We start from the raw sequence: 18,478 nt of genomic DNA, 5'->3' as shown, positions 1-18,478 counted from the left end.
AAAACAAATAAATAAATAATAAAAAAAATGGTCTTCCTAAAACACCAATAGAATCAATCAACAGAAAATCCATGAAAACTAATAAGTAACTGTATACAAAATAAATATACAAAATAAGCAAGTTTCCTATACAACAGCAACCACCTGTGAGAAAATATAATGGGGGGAAGATTCTATTTACCTTACCAGTATATTATATGAAATCACTAGAAATAATCTCACTAAGAAGTATGCAAGGCCTGTTTGAAGAAAATAACATGGATAAAATGAAAGACACAAAGAAAAAAGACTTGAGTGGATGGAGAGACATACAAGTGCCTGGATAATAAGCACAAGACTGATAACCATAAAGGTGTCAATTATTCCCTTAAGTTATAACTATATGGCAATTTCAATCAAATTGATATTGAAAAAAAATTATTTAACTATTGGAAAGAAAATAAAGTGAGAACATTTCTTCAAAGTTTATGTCAAAATAAATTCCAAATGTATTCAAAAGTTAATTTTAAAAAACTGAAATTCTAGGCCAGGGGCTCACACCTATAATCCCAGAACTTTAGGAGGCCAAGGCAGGAGGACTGCTTGAGCCCAGGAGTTCAAGACCAGACTCAGCAGAATAGTGAGACCCCATTATCTACAAAAAAAATTAAAAATTAGCCAGACATGGTGACTGACATCTGTGCTTTCAGCTACCTGGGAGGCTGAAGTGGAAGGATTGCTTGAGGCCAAGAGTTCGAGGCTACAGTGAGTTATGATCATGCCACTGCACACTAGCCTGGGTGACAGAGTGAGACTCCTATCTCCACAAAAAAGAAAAAAGTAAACTGAAATTCTGGAAGAAAATTTAAGGCAGATTATAAAAGTAAGGTGGAATATCAATCTGATCTCAGGATGATAAAGGACTTTTCCAGCATAATGGCAATGAAAAAAATAACAAAGGAAAGTGTTTATAGATAAATTTATAGGCAGTCCTTAATCCTAATGCTTTGGGAAGCTGAGGCAGGCAGATCACTTGAAACCAGGAGTTTGAGACCAGCCTAACCAATAAGGCAAAACCCTGTCTACACCAAAAATACAAAAAATTAGCCAGGCAGGGTGGCACGCATCTGTAATCCCAACTACTCAGGAGGCTGAGGCAGGAGAATCACTTGAATCTGGGAGGCAGAGGTTGCAGTGAGCCGATATCACATCACTGCACTCCAACCTGGGCAACAGAGCATGTTTTTTTTTTTCTGTTTCAAAAAAAAGATTATAAGTAAAGTCTGTAATGTTACTTTAAAAGACAATAAACAAAATATAAACAAGAAAATTTTTTCAACAAATATGGTAGATAAAGTATTCATATACAAAGGACTCTTAATGAGCAAAGGACATAAACAAGCCATAAACTAAGATATGCAAATGGTCACTAAGCATCCAAAAATAATATTCAGGCTCACCAATAACCAAGGAACTAATCAAATTATTAACATACCTTCCTTTTTTCCTATCAAATTGGCAAATGTTAAAAAAGAGAAGGAAGGAAAAAGGTGATACTCAGTGCTGACAGAATTTTGTGAGATGGTCTAACTTGTGCACTGCTGGCTGGAATATTAAATAGGCATAATTTTTAGGGAAAAAAAGTTTGTCATTGTGTATCAAAATGTTAAAATGTTTCTGTTCTTTGAACCAGAAATTATTTTTCCAATAATCTATCTTAAAGATATGATCAGATAAATGGACAGATATTTATGTTTAAAGTAAGATGGCCATATAATTTATCCTCTAAACCGGATACTTTTGAGAGTTAATAAGGCATTATTAATAAGTATTCCAGCACAACAGACATTAATGAGCATGGTCCCAGGTAAACTTGGTCATATGGTCATAACTAGTTTAAGGCCATTGATTGTTCCATTAGAAAAAAATATATAGACAAAAAAAGGGCAAAGGAGACCGGGCGTGGTGACTCACACCTGTAATCCCAGCACTTTGGGAGGCCAAGGCAGGTGGATCACTAGAGTTCAGGAGTTCAAGAGCAGCCTGGCCAACATGGTGAAACCCTATCTCTACTACAAATACAAAACTTAGCCAGACATGGTGGCGGGTGCCTATAGTCCCAGCTACTCGGGATGCTGGGGCAGGAGAATCACTTGAACCCGGGAGGCAGAGGTTGCAGTGAGCCAAGATTGTGCCACTGCACTCCAGCCTGGGTGACAAGAGTGAAACTCCATCTCAAAAAAAAAAAAAAAAAAAAAAGGCAAAGGTTAAATGACATTCCATTCATATGATACAATGTTATGTAGCTAATTAAAAATCATGTTTCAAAATGTATTAAAATATAATATGTACATTTTTAAATCAGGATAATAAACTATATGTAGTATAATACAAAGTGGCCAAACATATATGTAGTGAACATTTATTGATTTCCTATCCAATATCCAATTTCCTTTGTCCCTTCTCTAAAAGCATACAGATTTCCCTCCTTGTCATAGTTCATGCGTGGGCAACATTAAGCCCAAGGCAAGAGCCCACAGAAGTCATCTGGCCACAGTTTTTAGTTCATATTGGTTCAATCAGAGTAAAACTTACTGACTTTTATTCAAAGTTTCTGAGTCACAGGAACCTATGTTCCTTTTTCCCTCTAGATTTGAACCACCAGGGACGCTGGCACATTGAGGAGACCTGTCAAGAGAATTTCAGAGAAACTTAGCTGGAGTCCTAATCACACAGTGCCAGAAGGCTTCATTGCCTCTAGACTTTTCAAGTAACAATAACCAAAAAAAAAATCTTTTATTTTTAAAACCAGTTTTATTAGTGATTCTGTTCCTTGCAACCCAAAAATTCAAAATGATGCAACATATAGATATATTACAATAGTACTCAACTGAAACTGCACACTAAAATCACCTGGGGAACTTCTAAAAGTAACCATGCCTGGATCTCACACCCAGAGATTCTGATTAAAATGGTCTGGGTATAGGAGCCTAGCACTAGTATTTTTAAAAAAACATTCCCTTGTGATTTTAATACACAGTGAAGATTAAAGACCATGAATATAAGACCATGAATATATTATATAATATATATGTTAGGTATACATAAATGATTGGAAGGAAAATACATTAAAAGTTAAGGATGCTAATTCCTGGGTGTTGATAGTGCATTGTTTTTGTTGTTTTTATATCAATGAAACAATTTTTTTTAACTTTATTTTGTTACAAAGTCTAACTCATCTTTGGGTCATTATTTATTACCTAGTGAAAGAATATTAAAATATATATGTTTTTCTTTACTAGTTTTTGTTGTTGCTGTGGTGGTTGTTTTTGTTTAGTGATGGGGTCTCACTCTGTTGCCCAGGCTGGAGTGCAATGGTGTAATCATAGCTCACTGTAGCCATGAACTCCTGGGCTCACGTGATGCTCCTGTCTCAACCTCCCTACTAGCTGAGACTACAGGCACGTGCCACCATGCCTGGCTATTTTTTTTTTTTTTTTAGAGACAGATCTTGCTATGTTGCCCAGGCTTGTCTTGAACTCCTGGCCTCAAGCAATCCTCCTGTCTCAGTCTCCCAAAGCACTGAGATTACAGGCATGAGCCACCATGCCAAGCCTCCTTTACTGTTTTTTTGGTTTTGTTTTTACTTTATTAAAATACTGTTTTATTTTACATGTATATTTTTGTTTCCCCACCATTTCCATGTCTGACTGCCGCTAACTACTATGTCCTATCATAACATTCCATACATAAAACCAAGCAAAGGGCCGAGTTCCATCTTTAAAAACTAAACAGGCATTTTGGACAACACATTCTTGGCAATGGAACCTGGACAACATTTATCAAACACAGTAGGGAAAGTTCTCGCTCTGCATCGTAAAAAGGACAGCCAGATATCAACTGTTACAGAAATGAAATAAGACGGAAAATTTTTAATAAATTGTTTAAACTATTTTCTTCAAGAGACTTCCACCACTGCCAGAGATATTGAATAGCCTCCTGGTCAGTCATCTGGAAGCAATTCTTCACATAATTGATGAATTTGGCTTCCACTTTGGGAAGAGAACCACCTTTTTCTGTACTTGCTTGCATTTTTGCTTTAATGTATTCAACAGAACTAGGTCTTTCTGGTGTTTTAGGAGATTTTTTCTGTTTTTTGAAGGATTCTTGTCCTTTTGATCTTGGTGTTGATGGTTTTCAGTCTTTTCCATTCTGTTTTGACTTTTGTGTATTTTTGGCTGGAGTAGCTCGTTATAGATTTCTTCACTGGTACTTTTTCTTCAGTTTCCTGATCATCAAAATCATCACCATCTTCTTCATTATCATCATCTTCTTCTTCATCATCAGCAGCAAGTTTTACTTTTTTCTGTGGAAACTTGCTACCTCCTCCAGGGACAGATCACTTTCCAGATATGCTTAAGAGTTTCACATCCTCCTCCTCTTCGTCTTCTGACTCTGCATTTTCCTCCACAGCTACTAAGTGCTGTCCACTAATATGCACTGGCCCTGAACCACAATTCAACCATAATACCAGTGATGGTGTTATTTCAAAGCCCCCAATGGAAACCATTGACTGTACAGACATTTTCAAAGTTGCCAGTGTTACTTTAATTGGACTGCCTTCATAATTCATTGGCTCTGCTTTAACAATGTGCAAGTCGCCCTTTGCACCAGCCCCTAAACTGACCGTGCTTAAAGATAACTGGTGCTCATTTTCATCATTATCAAATTTAAAGTGATAATCTTTGTCCACCTTTAGTTCACAATTAAAAAGATAATTCTGGGGCCTCAGCGGGCTCATGTCCATGTCCATCAAATCTTCCATGGGGTGGTAGCTTGCACTTAGTTGGGAAATGAGGTGGGTGGAGATAAACAACTACTGCCCCAGAGAACAGTTGCGCAGGACAGAATCACACCAGGCTCTTTACTGTTTTTAATTACAAAAGTAATAGAAGTTCAAAGTATTAAATTTAAGGAGGATAGAAGTGTAAAATGCAAAAAGTGAAAATTCCTTTAAAAAGCAAAAATTCCCTTTTATTTCTTATGTACTTTCCTTTTTCCTACAAAGAACAAATATAACTTCTATCCTGAGAAACATTTTTAATAAAGAAAACAAAATATGAAAAATAAGTGGTACAGATAGCAAATTATTGCCTTCAAAACAATTCCCCCTCATCTATACAATTTGAAGATTAGAACACACAGGCTACATTAAAGATAAGAAAATACAACATTTTCAGTGTCTTGTGCTAAGTGAGAACTGGAATCTCGATTAGTCAGGAATATGAATAAATCTTTACTTACAATGACCTGGTTCTATGGGAAAATTGTCTGTCTAAAAAGTGTGCTAACACCTGTAATCCCAGCACTTTGTGGAGCCAAGGCAGGCAGATCGTCTGAGGTCAGGAGTGAAGACCAGCCTGGCCAACATGGTGAAACCCTGTCTCTACTAAAAATATAAAAAATTAGCCGGTCGTGGTGGTGCACACCTGTAGTGCCAGTTATTCAGGAGGCTGAAGGAGGAGAATCGCTTGAGCCAGGAGGTGGAGGTTGCAGTGAGCCAAGATTGAGCCATAGCACTCTACACTGGGTGACAGAGTGAGACTCCGTCTCAAAAAAAAAAAAAAAATTAAGTGTTCTGTAGGGTAGACACAGTCAAGAACATACAACATACATCATATGTGTGACAATTCTCTGTGGGCAGGGTTTACTTTTATTTTATGTAAATATTTAATATAACAAGACTTTTTATTGAATGTAATTGTTATAGCAACTAATAATTTTCTTTATATCTAATTCCAAAGCAGAAATTTCCTTAGTATCCAATTTATTCCAGGGCTATTTGTTTATAAAATATAAATTTCTAGTTTATTCTACAAATAAAGTTATTATTTTGTAATTTTTAGAAATATAATTTGTAACATTACAAATATAATTTACTTATAAAATATTTTATTAATATAAATACATTTATAATATAGATATCTAAAACTTGCCAGGCGTGGTGGCTCACGCCTATAATCTCAGCACTTTGGGAGGCCTAGGTGGGCAAATCACTTGAGGTCAGGATTTCAATACCAGCCTGGCCAACATGGCAAAACCTCATCTCTACTAAAAATACAAAAAATTAGCAGGGCATGGTGGCGTGTGCCTGTAATCCCAGCTATTCGCGAGACTGAGGCAGGAAAATTGCTTGGACCTGGGAGGCAGAGGTTGCAGGGAGCCAATATCGTGCCACTGCACCCCAGCCTGGGTGATAGAGTGAGACCCTGTTTCAAAAAATTTTACATACATATATATATAATTTATTTATAAAGTTAATTTCTGATTATAATATTATTTCTAAAATATTTTCTGAATGTTTGAGGTTGAGGGAAGTGGGGAAAAGGAGGCATTTTGAAGCATTTCTCTCTGGATTCCTGATTTTCCCATTTTGATCTCCAGAAGTCAAAATGAAAGATGAAATCAATAAGGAAAGAATAGCTTCCTCATTGTGTATGCTTCAATGGACTGTTCTAAAGCCAGAGGAACTAGATGCATTTTAGGCACTCACTAAATAACAGATGAATGGGAAACAGGGGAACCTGTTATTACATTTAACTGCTCCATTCCTTCCACAATAACAGTTGAGCCTCTTTCAGTTGTGGTAACAGAAAGTAGTAATAGCATATATAAAGTAGGATTATGTATCATCACTGCTCTACGACTTTGAGGCTCATTAAAAAATACATTGTACAAACAATCTAGCAATTGTTTTTATGGTGCATCAATGAAGTGAAACGTATTCCAATAGCATGTCAAAAAAGTATTGAGATACCAGGGAATTATTTAAACCATTCTCTTCAGTTAACTGGTATTTTTTCTTTTGAGTGTTTTTTTAATTCAATCATAAAAGTTAGCTATTTCTAAAGGCTGCTCTTGGTTCATAAAATCATGTAACCAGCAGAGAGGAAGATGCTTGACTTACTGTGTTTATTCAATATATTCAATGAGTATTAAGTTATTAAAATGGAAGATATAGAGAAGGGCATCCAGAACAAAGCCCTGCTTTACACTATGTCCAGTTATAATTTAATCTGTCAGATATTTTTACCCATTCTGATTCTTATAGAACTGTCTCCTTTTTTCCAAGAAATCTAATATACACATAAAACTTCAGAACTAAGATAACCAAATACCTCTGTTTCCAGTATACAAAACTTAGGATTGTTAATATTGTCATCAATGCTTCAAGTTTTTATACACATACAACAGACATACGCACACACAGAACGTTGTGCTGCGCCAGCTCATACTTGTTCTTGAGAATCGTGTGCTAAATTTTCAGGAATTATGCAAACTGGTTGCTAAAGCTTTGGTAGCTTAAAAATCAGCCATAGTGGGAGTATTTCAACACAGAAATCCTCAAATGCTATGAATCAGTGTTTTTTATTTTAAAATTCCTGGAGGACCAGTTGTTAAATATTTATCAACATACTACTCTTCATATATAAAAGACAGAAAACCTTATAAAGTCAGATCATCTTGGACCCACTCTCAAACCCATTATCTTTCCCACTCCTCAAAGGCAATAACCATTGTGAATTTTGTGTGCATTATTTCAAAATACCTTCTGCACTTTAAGTGCACTCATATGTATCCATTAACAACACAGAGTTTAGTTCAGGTGTGTTTTAAAGTGTGCGTACACTGCAAATTGCTTTATTAACCTGGCATTTTGCTGCCTATGGATCTACATCACTCCTTTTACCTACTATATAAAATCTGTTATAGGAATATACCTTATTTTGTGTATCCATACTCCTATTAATGGACACCTAGATTGTTTTCATTTATTTGCCATTAGAAACAATGCCAAAATGAATGATCCTTGTCCATATGTACAGGAATATATCTAGATACATACCAAGAAGTATCAATAGCTGGATTGTATACATGTTGCCAAGTTTACTAGATATTGTCAAGCTCCTCTCTCAAGTGTGTAAAGCCAATTTACATCCTACCCAACAATAAAAGAGACCTCTCTTTGCTCTACCTTCTAGCCAACACTTGGTACTGTCAAACTTTTAATTTTTGTCAGCCTGAGAGGTACAAAATGTCCTCTTGTAGTTCATTTGTATTTCCTTGATTAGCAATGGGGAGCATTTTTTTCTTTTATTTATTGGCCATTTGTGTTTTCTACTCTGAATTTCCTTTCCCCCCCTCTCCATTCTTCTATTGGGTTGCTTGCCTTTTTCTTCTTGATTTGCAGGAGTTCTCAATATAGTCTGTATACTAATATTTGTTTTTTCACTTTGTTTATAGTAAGGTGGGTGTGTGTGTTGTTGTTGTGTTGTTGTTGGACAGAAAGACAGGTGGATTGACTCTACGGGCTCTTTGAAGATATAGTCTATGAGTCTAGTGGTCAGAGTGCTTGTCTCACTTGCCTGGGTGATGGCTGACCCAAAATGTGTAACTTCCAAAGCCACAAGTTCTGGCTGGCAGCAGATCTACAACCCTCAGATGTATTTTCTACTCTAGCTAAACTACATTTTTTTCAATTGTTCAAAGATACCTTGTTGTCTTGCCTCCAGGCCTTTGCCTATGCTATTTCCTTTGCCTATGCTATTTCCTTTGCCTGGCATACTCTTCAATGCCATAACTGTCTTTGCCCCCAGGGAACATTTTACTTTCTGTTAGCACTCACCACACTGCATTACAATAACCTGTTAGCTTATCTGTCGCCTCCACTGGACAGTAAGCACTGTGAGGGAAGAGAAGGGTCTTTTTCTGCCTTTGTAGCCTTAACGCCTAGCAGAAGGCTTGACATATAACAGTTCCTCAAAAAATTTTGTGTAATCAATGAGCAAATGAGTGAGTGAGTGAGCATGGTAAGGCAAGAGGCAGCCATATGATGATCAAGGAACATTTCATTCACTCATCCAACAACAAACCCTAGCACTTTTCTAGGTACTTGTTAGTGATATGGTTCCTTTCCTCACTGACCTCACAGGTGAATGGGGAAGACAGACTCACACCTGTCAAGCATAGTACTGACATCAGTGACTTGATGGAGAGAAGCGCCTAGTACTGTGAGCATGTGAAAGAGGCATCACTTCCAGCCAAGAGTGGAAAGGAATTTGGGAAAATATCCCTCTCACAGATAGAGATAAGCCATGAAGAGACAATTGTTCAATAATCAGCTTCTTGACTGAAAGTATAAGTGAAATTCTCCCTACCAATCCCACAGGCTGCTATCTGGCTTTCTTAGATTATGACAATAAATGAATTTGCCCTGGTGTTTTCCTCCTTGGTTTAGGTTAGAGTGGCCCCTGTCAGTAAAGTCCCAGTACTAGAGCCCAGCCATGTGCTTCAGCTCTGCCCGATGGATAACAGATGAAACCCAAAGGTCACCCACAGTCCCTCTTCTTCTCACTCTGCTCTACACTTGTTGCTTTTACCTACAGAATTCCTCCCCCTTTATCTTCATCCCCATCACCAAACCTGACCTCTCCACCAAACATCTATAAGCCAAAATAAACACAGTTGCCCCACTACTGTCTGCTCCCACTCAGTGTTTCCTTGGTTCCAGGTATGTACTAGGCATTGGCAAGGCCCTGAGAACTGAATAAGAGGAGTAGGAGTTAGTGCCAAATCCCTGCTGTATGATAAAGCCTGGAGTGTTCTAGAAACTGACAGAAAGTCAGGGAGCCAAGAGAATAATAACTGGAGGCACAAGATGAATCTAGGGGGGACAAATGTTAGTAGACCACCAGAAGGTTTAAAGCAAGGAAATGATAGGGTTTCTACAAGTATTCTTTTCTTCCATGGCATCTGAAGTCAGGGTTGAATAAAGTGTATAGTCCAGACCTTGTGGAGGATCTATGCACAGCTGGGATTTTCCAGAAGAAATTCATAGATAAGAAAAGCTCTGGGGTCTTATCCAATGGGGACTTCAGTCCAAGGAAAGCAATCTAAGAAAGCATAAGGCTGGGAGAGCTATAAACATGTTGTCACAGCTCTATCACCACTCCTTCTCTAGCCCTGGTTTTTTGGCTCTTCCTGAATCACATTTCAAAGCTTTTTCAGTCTTTATCCCCAGAGTTGTCAGCATCTAGGAGCTAAGGCTCAGACTGGGACAAAGAGACAAAGAAAATTGAAGCAAGCACAAGTTCATCTGTGACTTGCTGTCTGGGATTCAGGTACCTGCACCTGCATGGGAATCCTCTTCACTCCCTGGGCAAGGGACAGCCCACGCATCTCTGGGAGTCATTTCAATTGAGCATTACATCATCGACACAGCATTACAGCCTCCCAGATCCCTTTGCTGTACTCAAACATCTGTTTCCTCCTCCCTCCCCTTGCTGCGTCTTGGGGTCAAGAGCCCTCTTTTGCACATGGCTTGCTTTCTGAAAAATCAATCATTCTTATTCATTTTCCTGGAACTGGAGAAGAGTCACAGGGTTTGGCCCTCTCCCTCCTGGGATCTGCCTCTGAACTGTTAAGGCATCTGACACTGCAAAGTTGTTGGAAAAAGTGGAGGCTTCTGCTCTATTCCCGGAGACAAGAAACCTTGTCAGAGTTTCGTTTATGCTTCTACTGTGCTCACAATGCCTACTGTACACTTGAATATGATAGTCCTTGCCCAGGTCCTGATTTCTTTATCTCTGGTCTATTTAGAGATACCAGAGCATATGTCCCTGGTGGCCACATTTTGCAGCCAGCTGAAGTCTCTACTAGACTGGAGCGGGCAGGCTGCAGGGAGGCAGAGCACCCAAGGTTGACCAGCTCAAAGAACCACCCTCCTCCCCTCAAAAGGAGCTGGTGCTTTGCCATGAGAGAAAGTGCCAAAGGACCCTCTGACACATCTTCTTAAGAATAACAAAGCTTACACTATTTACTAATGAAATGTAATGTTCAAATCAAACAATAAAAGATGCTCATCTATATTTAATTTTAGCTCTCCTAAAATAGAGGCATTATATTTTCATTAGGTGATGTTTAAAGTCAGTTCACAGTTCCCTCCACCTCTCTCTAGATCTGATATAAAGCCAACACCTGTCAATACTACTAGAGAAAGACCAAGAAAGAGGAAGTCTGAGGGGCAGCAATGGATCAAGTATACATTTGCTTGTTATTCTGTATACTGAATATTCTACCTCACCTCTCCTAACGCCTCTTGAATCTGCTGGGAAGACAGCATCAGAAGGAGAAACATAATTCCACTTCCAGAACAAAGCACCCCATTTGCCTCTTTCATACTTACATAAAATAACTGGGTCTAATACTAATGGAGAAGATGCATTCCAAAGACTTTTTTTGTTTTGTTTTTCATAAAGAGCAGAAAGAGCCACCTAAGTCCAGCGTGGAATTTGAGATAACTCAAGATGCATTCCATTTCAAAGCCCCTCCAACCCATGTTTCTCTCTTCACAGGCACATTTCTTCACATCCCTTTACACACTCACACATACTCATAGTTCCCTCTATGAAACATGTCATGAGTTATGAAGATTGTATTTTAAAGAAGCAGAGTGGGAGTACTAAGTTTTAACCCTGAACTATTTAGGTTTTTCATTTGTTTCCATGTTCCTTTCAAATTCTCACTAAAAGAGGAACAGCTTACTTCTTTAAATGTCCCTCCCATGTCTGGGACACTGAAGCACTTCTTTTGTTTTTTGAGACAGTCTCGCTCTGTCACCCAGGGTGGAGTACAATGGCACAATCTCGGCTCACTGCAGCCTCCGCCTCCTGGGTTCAAGTGATTCTCCTGCCTCAGCTTCCCGAATAGCTAGGCTTAGAGGCATGTACCACCACATCAGGCTAATTTTTATATTTTTAGTAGAGATGGAGTTTCATCATATTGACCAGGCTGGTCTCAAACTCCAGACCTCAAGTGATCCGCCTCCCAAAGTGCTTGAATTACAGGTGTGAGCCACCATGCCCGGCTGCACTTCTTTTGACTAGTCATTGCCTTGTGCCATTTTGTGCCATGTGATTGTAAAACTGGGTGTCATGATCAAGTTTGACCTTCAGCTGGCCCTAAAAGTGAACCTATTTTATGTACCATAGTCAGAGGCATGATTGGTTTTTATATAAATCTGATGAAAAGAGTAGATTCTAACTTACCCAGTGAAAAGAGAAGAGGCATTGCTGGCAAAGAGCTCAAATTAGCCTGTTTTTGCATAGGGGTTGAGGATCCAAGAGGAGAGGAAGATACCTGTCTGCAGAGACCTAAAACTAATAATCACCACTATTTATTGAACACTCTCTATGTGCTAGCCAATTTTAAATACATCATCTCATTGGATTTTTAGAACAACCCTGTGAAGGAAGTTGTGCTTTCAGCTTCAAAAGTCTCCGATAATCAGTAGGGATAGCTTACCTTGATAAAAGCAAGAGAGAGGATGGGAACCTGGGACCCCATCTATTTTCCACCTTCCCCATGGCCCCAGTGAAGCTCCTCAAAACCCTCAGCACTCCATGAAACATAGCTTTAAAAAATAGGCAATTCTACTTCCCATGATTCACTTTCTTCTCCTTAGGTTGGGCCTCTGCTGTGTCTGCCTGGCCTCTCCTTTATTTAAATGTATTAAGTTGAAATTCGTATAACATAAAATTAACAATTTTAAACTGAAGAATTCAGCAGCATTTACATTTACATTGTAAATAAATGTAATATACATGTAAATGTATATTACACACACACACATTTACAAATGTTACATACACAACATTTACAATGTTGTGCAACCACCATCTCTATGTAGTTCCAAAACATTCCCATCACGCCAAAAGAAAACACTACATTCATTAAGCAGTATTCCCCATTCCACCTCTCCCAGTCCTTGGCAACCAACAAACTGCTTTCTATCTCGATAGATTTATCTATTTTAAATATTTCACATAAATGAAATGTCTGGCTTTTTTCATGTAGCATGTTTTCAAGGTTCATCCACATTGTAGCATGTATCATTACTTCATTCCTTTTTATGGATGAATATTATTCAATTTTATGGATGTGTTACACTTTGTTTATCCATTCATCTACTGATGGACATTTAGCCAGGCCTGTCTTGGTGATTCTCCACCTCTTGCAGTCATGAAAGTCTTTAGATTCCATCTGTCAAAGCAATTGTGGCAGAACCATGTAATCTGTAGAGGATGAGAGTCAACTCATGGGAACTCTCGGCCTAAACCTGAACTGTCTTCTAACCCAGTGATTTTTGTTTATTTATTTTTTAACTTTTATTTTAGGTTCAGGGGTACATAGGAAGGTTACATAGGTAAACTCATGTCACATGGGTTGTACAGATTATTTCATCACTCAGGAATTAAGCCCAGTACCCAATAGTAATCTTTTCTGTTCCTCTCCCTCCTCCCACCCTCCAACCTCAAGTAGACCCCAGCGTTTATTGTTTCCTTCTTGTGTTCATAAGTTGTCATCATTTAGTTCCCACTTAGAAGTGAGAACATATTGGTATTTGGTTTTCTGTTCCTGTGTTAGTTTGCTGAGGATAGTAGCCTCCAGCTCCATTCATGTTCCCACAAAAGATATCTCATTCTTTTTTATGGCTGCATAGTATTCCATGGTATATATGTGCCACATTTTCTTTATCCATTCTGTCACTGATGGGCATTTATAACCCAGTGATTTTTAACTGGGAGCTGTTTTACTTTCTCCTTCCCACAGGGACATTTGACAATGTCTGGAGATACTTTTGGTCGTCACAGTTAGGATGTACTATTAGCATCTTGGTGGATAGAGGCCAGATATGCTGTTAAACACTCCATAATGCAAAGGCTAGAACCCAGAGCAAAGGACTATCTGGCCCAAAATGTCAATAGTGCCAGGGTTGATGAACCCTGTCGATATAATCTAATTCAGCTGAGTTGCCAGATTCCAGAAAAATTTGATCAGATGAACAACTGTTCATAGATTTGATTACATTGTCTTAAAGCTATAATTATATATAGGACATTCATGGATTTGACATATATGTACTAAGCCCCTAGTTATGGGCCAGGCTCTGGCCTGCAGCAAAGTATTCACAAGCTAAGTGTCATATAAAACCATTCATTTGAGTAATGTATAGCATATATGGGATGTTATAAAACTAACAAATTTGTTTCCTATTCAGTTGGTGCAACAGTAATTGCAGTTTTTTGCACTTTAATAGCAAAACCGCAATTGTTTTTGCACCAACCTAATAGAAGTTTCTTATGTTTGCTCTTTAAACTGTGGAAACATTGAGAAACTAGTAACTATAGTTACTGTATCTACGGTGTATTATATTAGTATCATTTTAACTCAACAAACCATTGTATTTAATTTGGCATCCCTAAATTTATCCATGGCTTTGTGCCGCAGACCTTAGCTAATTGTGTAAGAGATTTCACAATGGACTCTAAACCTTAAATCCCATCCTTTTAGACTGAGCAGATTATTTCATTTCCTTTTAAAAGTTAAAAATACATGCTTTTCCTTGTCTTTGCACTTCTTTTTGGCCTGGTGGTTGTTTTGTGTGTTTTGAGTTTTCTTGGTTTTTATTTGTTTTGTTTTAATCACAAGAAAGAAAAGTTCAGTGGCAAGGAAGAACAAGACATTGTATTTGTACCCAAACTGTTAGCACAGGGCATTTCAAAACTGCCTCTCCACTCTCTACCCTCTGGGTCCCCATGACATGCGAAATGTCAACATCTACCACCCTCCCTTTGCCCAGACCTGTGCCACATCAGTTTATGATTAAGAGGAATTCTTGCCTGTTTAGGCCATACCCTAAGTGTTATTGTGAAGTAGACAGTCCTGTTGAGATTTATATCATTTATTTTACTGCTGCCATGGGAGATTAAAAATTAAATCATAATTTTAAATATTTTCATAAAGGTTAGGTAGGCATGTTTGATTTCTTTATTGCTTCACTGAATGTCAGAGGCTAGAGTGTTCACAGAGGACTGACAGTGAAGAATGATGGTATTTATGAAACAAATGTCATTAAGTTTACCTTTGAAAAAGATGTATTCTGGACTCCATCTAGAAAATTATGCACAAATTACATCCTATGATAAACATGGTTTTTTCCATACAAATATTGTTGTACTGTACTTTAAAAACCATGACAACAAAATATTTCTAATACAATGAACGAGTCCTATTATGGGATTTCTTCTAAGCTGGGCACATGTGCAAGCAGGCCCCGGAACCTCAGAAGGCTCCTGAACAGTGCTGGCTTGCTAACACACCTGAGAATAAGCAGTGAGACCCTCAGGAAGACTATGAAATAATGTTTCTTCAGGGCCCAAATCTTATGTTTCTGTATTCCTTGCCCCTAGAGGGAAATGTGAAAGTCAGCCAGTACAGAACATGGCCCAACGACAGAGTCAAAGCATTCGGTAAGGCTAGTCACATGAGGTAAGGATGAGAATCCCAGAGAGAGATAATTCAGTCGGAGAGCATGGAGCCTCAAAACAGAAGCAAATTTGGGGGAAGTATGTATATGCAGGCCTTTTCTGCAAGACTTTCAGCACCTTTAATATCCTAATGTGCACTGCGACTAACAGGGCAGTTTATTCTGTAAATATATTTGACCATTTAAATACATTTGACCATTTATTGGACCCTACGGTTTTATGGAATATGGTTTGGGAAATATTGCCAGACTCTGGCCTGCATCAAAGTATTCACAAGCTAAGTGTCATATAAAACCATTCATTTAAGTAATGTATGGTATATATGAGATGTTATAAAACTAACAAATTTGTTTCCCATTAGGTTGGTACAACAGTAATTTCCAGTTTTTTGCACTTTTAATGTCAAAACTGCAATTGCTTTTGTGCCAATCTAATTAGGAGTATAAGTCTAGAAGTCAGCAAGGCATCTGGTAAAGTTCTTATAATATTCCTATGAATGATATAGAGTAATGAGAACTGGATGAAAATACTCTTACAGGGTTACCAGATAAAAGACAGGACACCAAATATTGTATGAGGCATATTATACTAAAAATATTATTCATTGTTTGTCCGATATTAAAAATTCAAATTTAACTAAGCATCTGGTTTAAATCTAGAAATTTATACTTTTGATGAGGTTTGTGAATCTCCTAACAGATAGATTATTTTTGTCTTTATAAAGTATGTTTTTTGTTTTGTTTTGTTTTGTTTTTGAGATGGAGTCTTACTCTGTTGCCCAGGCTGGAGTGTGGTGGTGCAACCTCAACTCACTGCAACCTCAACTCACTGCAACCTCCGCCTCCCAGGTTCAAGTGATTCTCCTGCCTCAGCCTCCCTAGTAGCTGGGATTACAGGCACCTATCACCACACCTGGCTAATTTTTGTAGTTTTAGTAGAGATAGGGTTCCACCATGTTGGCCAGGCTGCTCTCAAACTCCTGGCCTCAAGTGATCTGTTCACCCCGACCTCCCAAAGTGCTGGGATTACAGGCATGAGCCACCATGCCCAGCCCTATATTTCATTCTTTACCAGCAACCCATTGTTGCACAGTTAAGAAAATTAGATCCTGCTCAACATTATGAATGTAGTCTACTGTTAACTTCCTGTATTTTTTTTTTTTTGAGACAGAGTCTCACTCTGTCACCCAGGCTAAAGGGCAGTGGTGCGATCTCAGCTCACTGCAACCTCCACCTCCTGGATTCAAGAGATCCCCCCACCTCACCCTCCTGGGTAACTGGAATTATAGGCGTGCACCACCACACCTGGCTTTTTTTTTTTTTTTAAGTACAGATGGGGTTTCACCATGTTGGCCAGACTGGTCTGAAAACTCCTGGCCTTAAGTGATCGGGCCACCGTGGCCTCCCAAAGTGTTGGGCCTGCAAGCATGAGTCATCTTGCCCAGCCAAGTTCCTGTATCATTCATTATCTGCCTATGTCATTTTTTTACCCTATGAAAGAAATGAAAATGCTACCTGTACTCCCAAGCCCTTCAAGTTTCACATCCAACTTTAAAATCACTAAAGAGACAATTCTGCCTCTTTCACTTATATCATTTGTTCTTGTGTGAATCGGCAGGTGTGTGGAGAGGTTAGTGAGCATGACAAATCTTGGCAGACTCTGTTCTGTGGCCATACCCACCATGAAAAAGAAAAATTATGACAGTCCTGAATTGCACTCTGTTCTTCTTGCTCATTCATTTATTGAACAAATAGCTCCTGATCACTTAGAATGCCCCAGACACCGTGCTAAGCATTGGGTATATACAACAGCTGAATGAGACAGACATAATCCCTACATCAAGGTTATATTCTACTAGGGAGGGAAGAGAGGAAAAATAAGTAAATAAACTAGATCATTTCAGATAGTTAAGTTAGATAAGTTACTGTGAAAGAAATCAGAGGAATCCAATATGGACAGTGACTGAGCTTGGGGAGGGGGTGGATACGTTAGATAGGACAGTCAAGGTAGACCTCTTTGAAGAAGTGACATATAGGCTGAGGCATGAAGAATGAGGAGTTAAACACACCAAGAGCCAAGCGAAGAGCAACTCAGAACCCAGACTACAGTGCTTGTTCCTAGAGCCAGCAACAGGACTGATGTTGATATGGCTGAGTGAAAGCATCCAGTAACATATAAGATGTCAGTCTCCATCCTATGCTTCCACACTCTTTCCACTGAGGAATAGCAACCTAAAGGCTGAAATGAAGGAAATAGTCCTGAAAATAGGTCATGAACAAACAGAGAAGCAAATGGTATTTGACCTCTACTGCCATTTAATATAAGAGAGAAAACAGGTGAGGCAGTGGTTGGAAAGCAGTACTTTCATCACATATAACCTTTATTTTCAAGGAGGTTCTTTCCTGTAAGTTCTTTTCACCTAAAAACCTGCTGTGAGCCAGATGTGGTGGCCTCACGCCTGTAATCCCAGCACTTTGGGAGGTTGAGGAGGGTGGATCACTTCAGGTCAGGAGTTCAAGACCAACCTGACCAACATGGTGAAACCCCATCTCTACTAAAAATACAAAAATTAGTCAGGTGTGGTGGCACTTACCTGTAGTCCCAGCTACTTGGGCAGCTGAGGCAGGAGAATCATTTGAACCTGGGAGGTGGAGGTTGCAGTGAGCTGAGTTCGTGCCACTGCACTCCAGCCTGGGCAACAAAGTGAGACTCTGTTTCAAAAAAAACAAGAAACAAAAAACAACTTATTGTGATTTTTCAGATTCCCTTTCCCTGGTTTGTTCCTTGAGGAAAATATGCAGCAGCGTGTTTTGGATTCAGCACACAGACCAGATGATTTGGCTCTGCAGAGTGGAATGAAAATGATTCTCAACATTTAAGGACCTTTCCCTCTCTATAGTGGGTAGCAATAACAGCAAGAGCAATTGGTTTGAGTTTTTTTACACTTATTTTTAAATGACTCCCATATTACCTTCTTTCCGAGGTGATGGAATAACTGTTTTCTCATATTTGGTGTGGTTTACTATGAGGTTGCTAAAAGTGAAGAAGGTGTCCAACCGAAAACTTGAGTGTCAAATACCACAAGTAAGAGATGCAGACTAACTAATGTA

At 38.6% G+C, this 18,478-nt stretch overlaps 1 pseudogene; it reads right to left on the bottom strand.

The window, feature by feature from the left end:
• Positions 1–3,741: 3,741 nt before the first annotated feature.
• On the bottom strand, positions 3,742–4,804 carry LOC102134467 (nucleophosmin pseudogene; annotated as a pseudogene).
• Between the last annotated feature and the right edge of the window lie 13,674 nt (positions 4,805–18,478).

Source organism: Macaca fascicularis, chromosome X (assembly GCF_037993035.2).
Source record: "Macaca fascicularis isolate 582-1 chromosome X, T2T-MFA8v1.1".
NCBI classification, from domain to species: Eukaryota; Metazoa; Chordata; class Mammalia; order Primates; family Cercopithecidae; genus Macaca; species Macaca fascicularis.
Note: the sequence above shows the minus strand (reverse complement) of the source record. Positions and strands in the feature narration are given on the sequence as shown.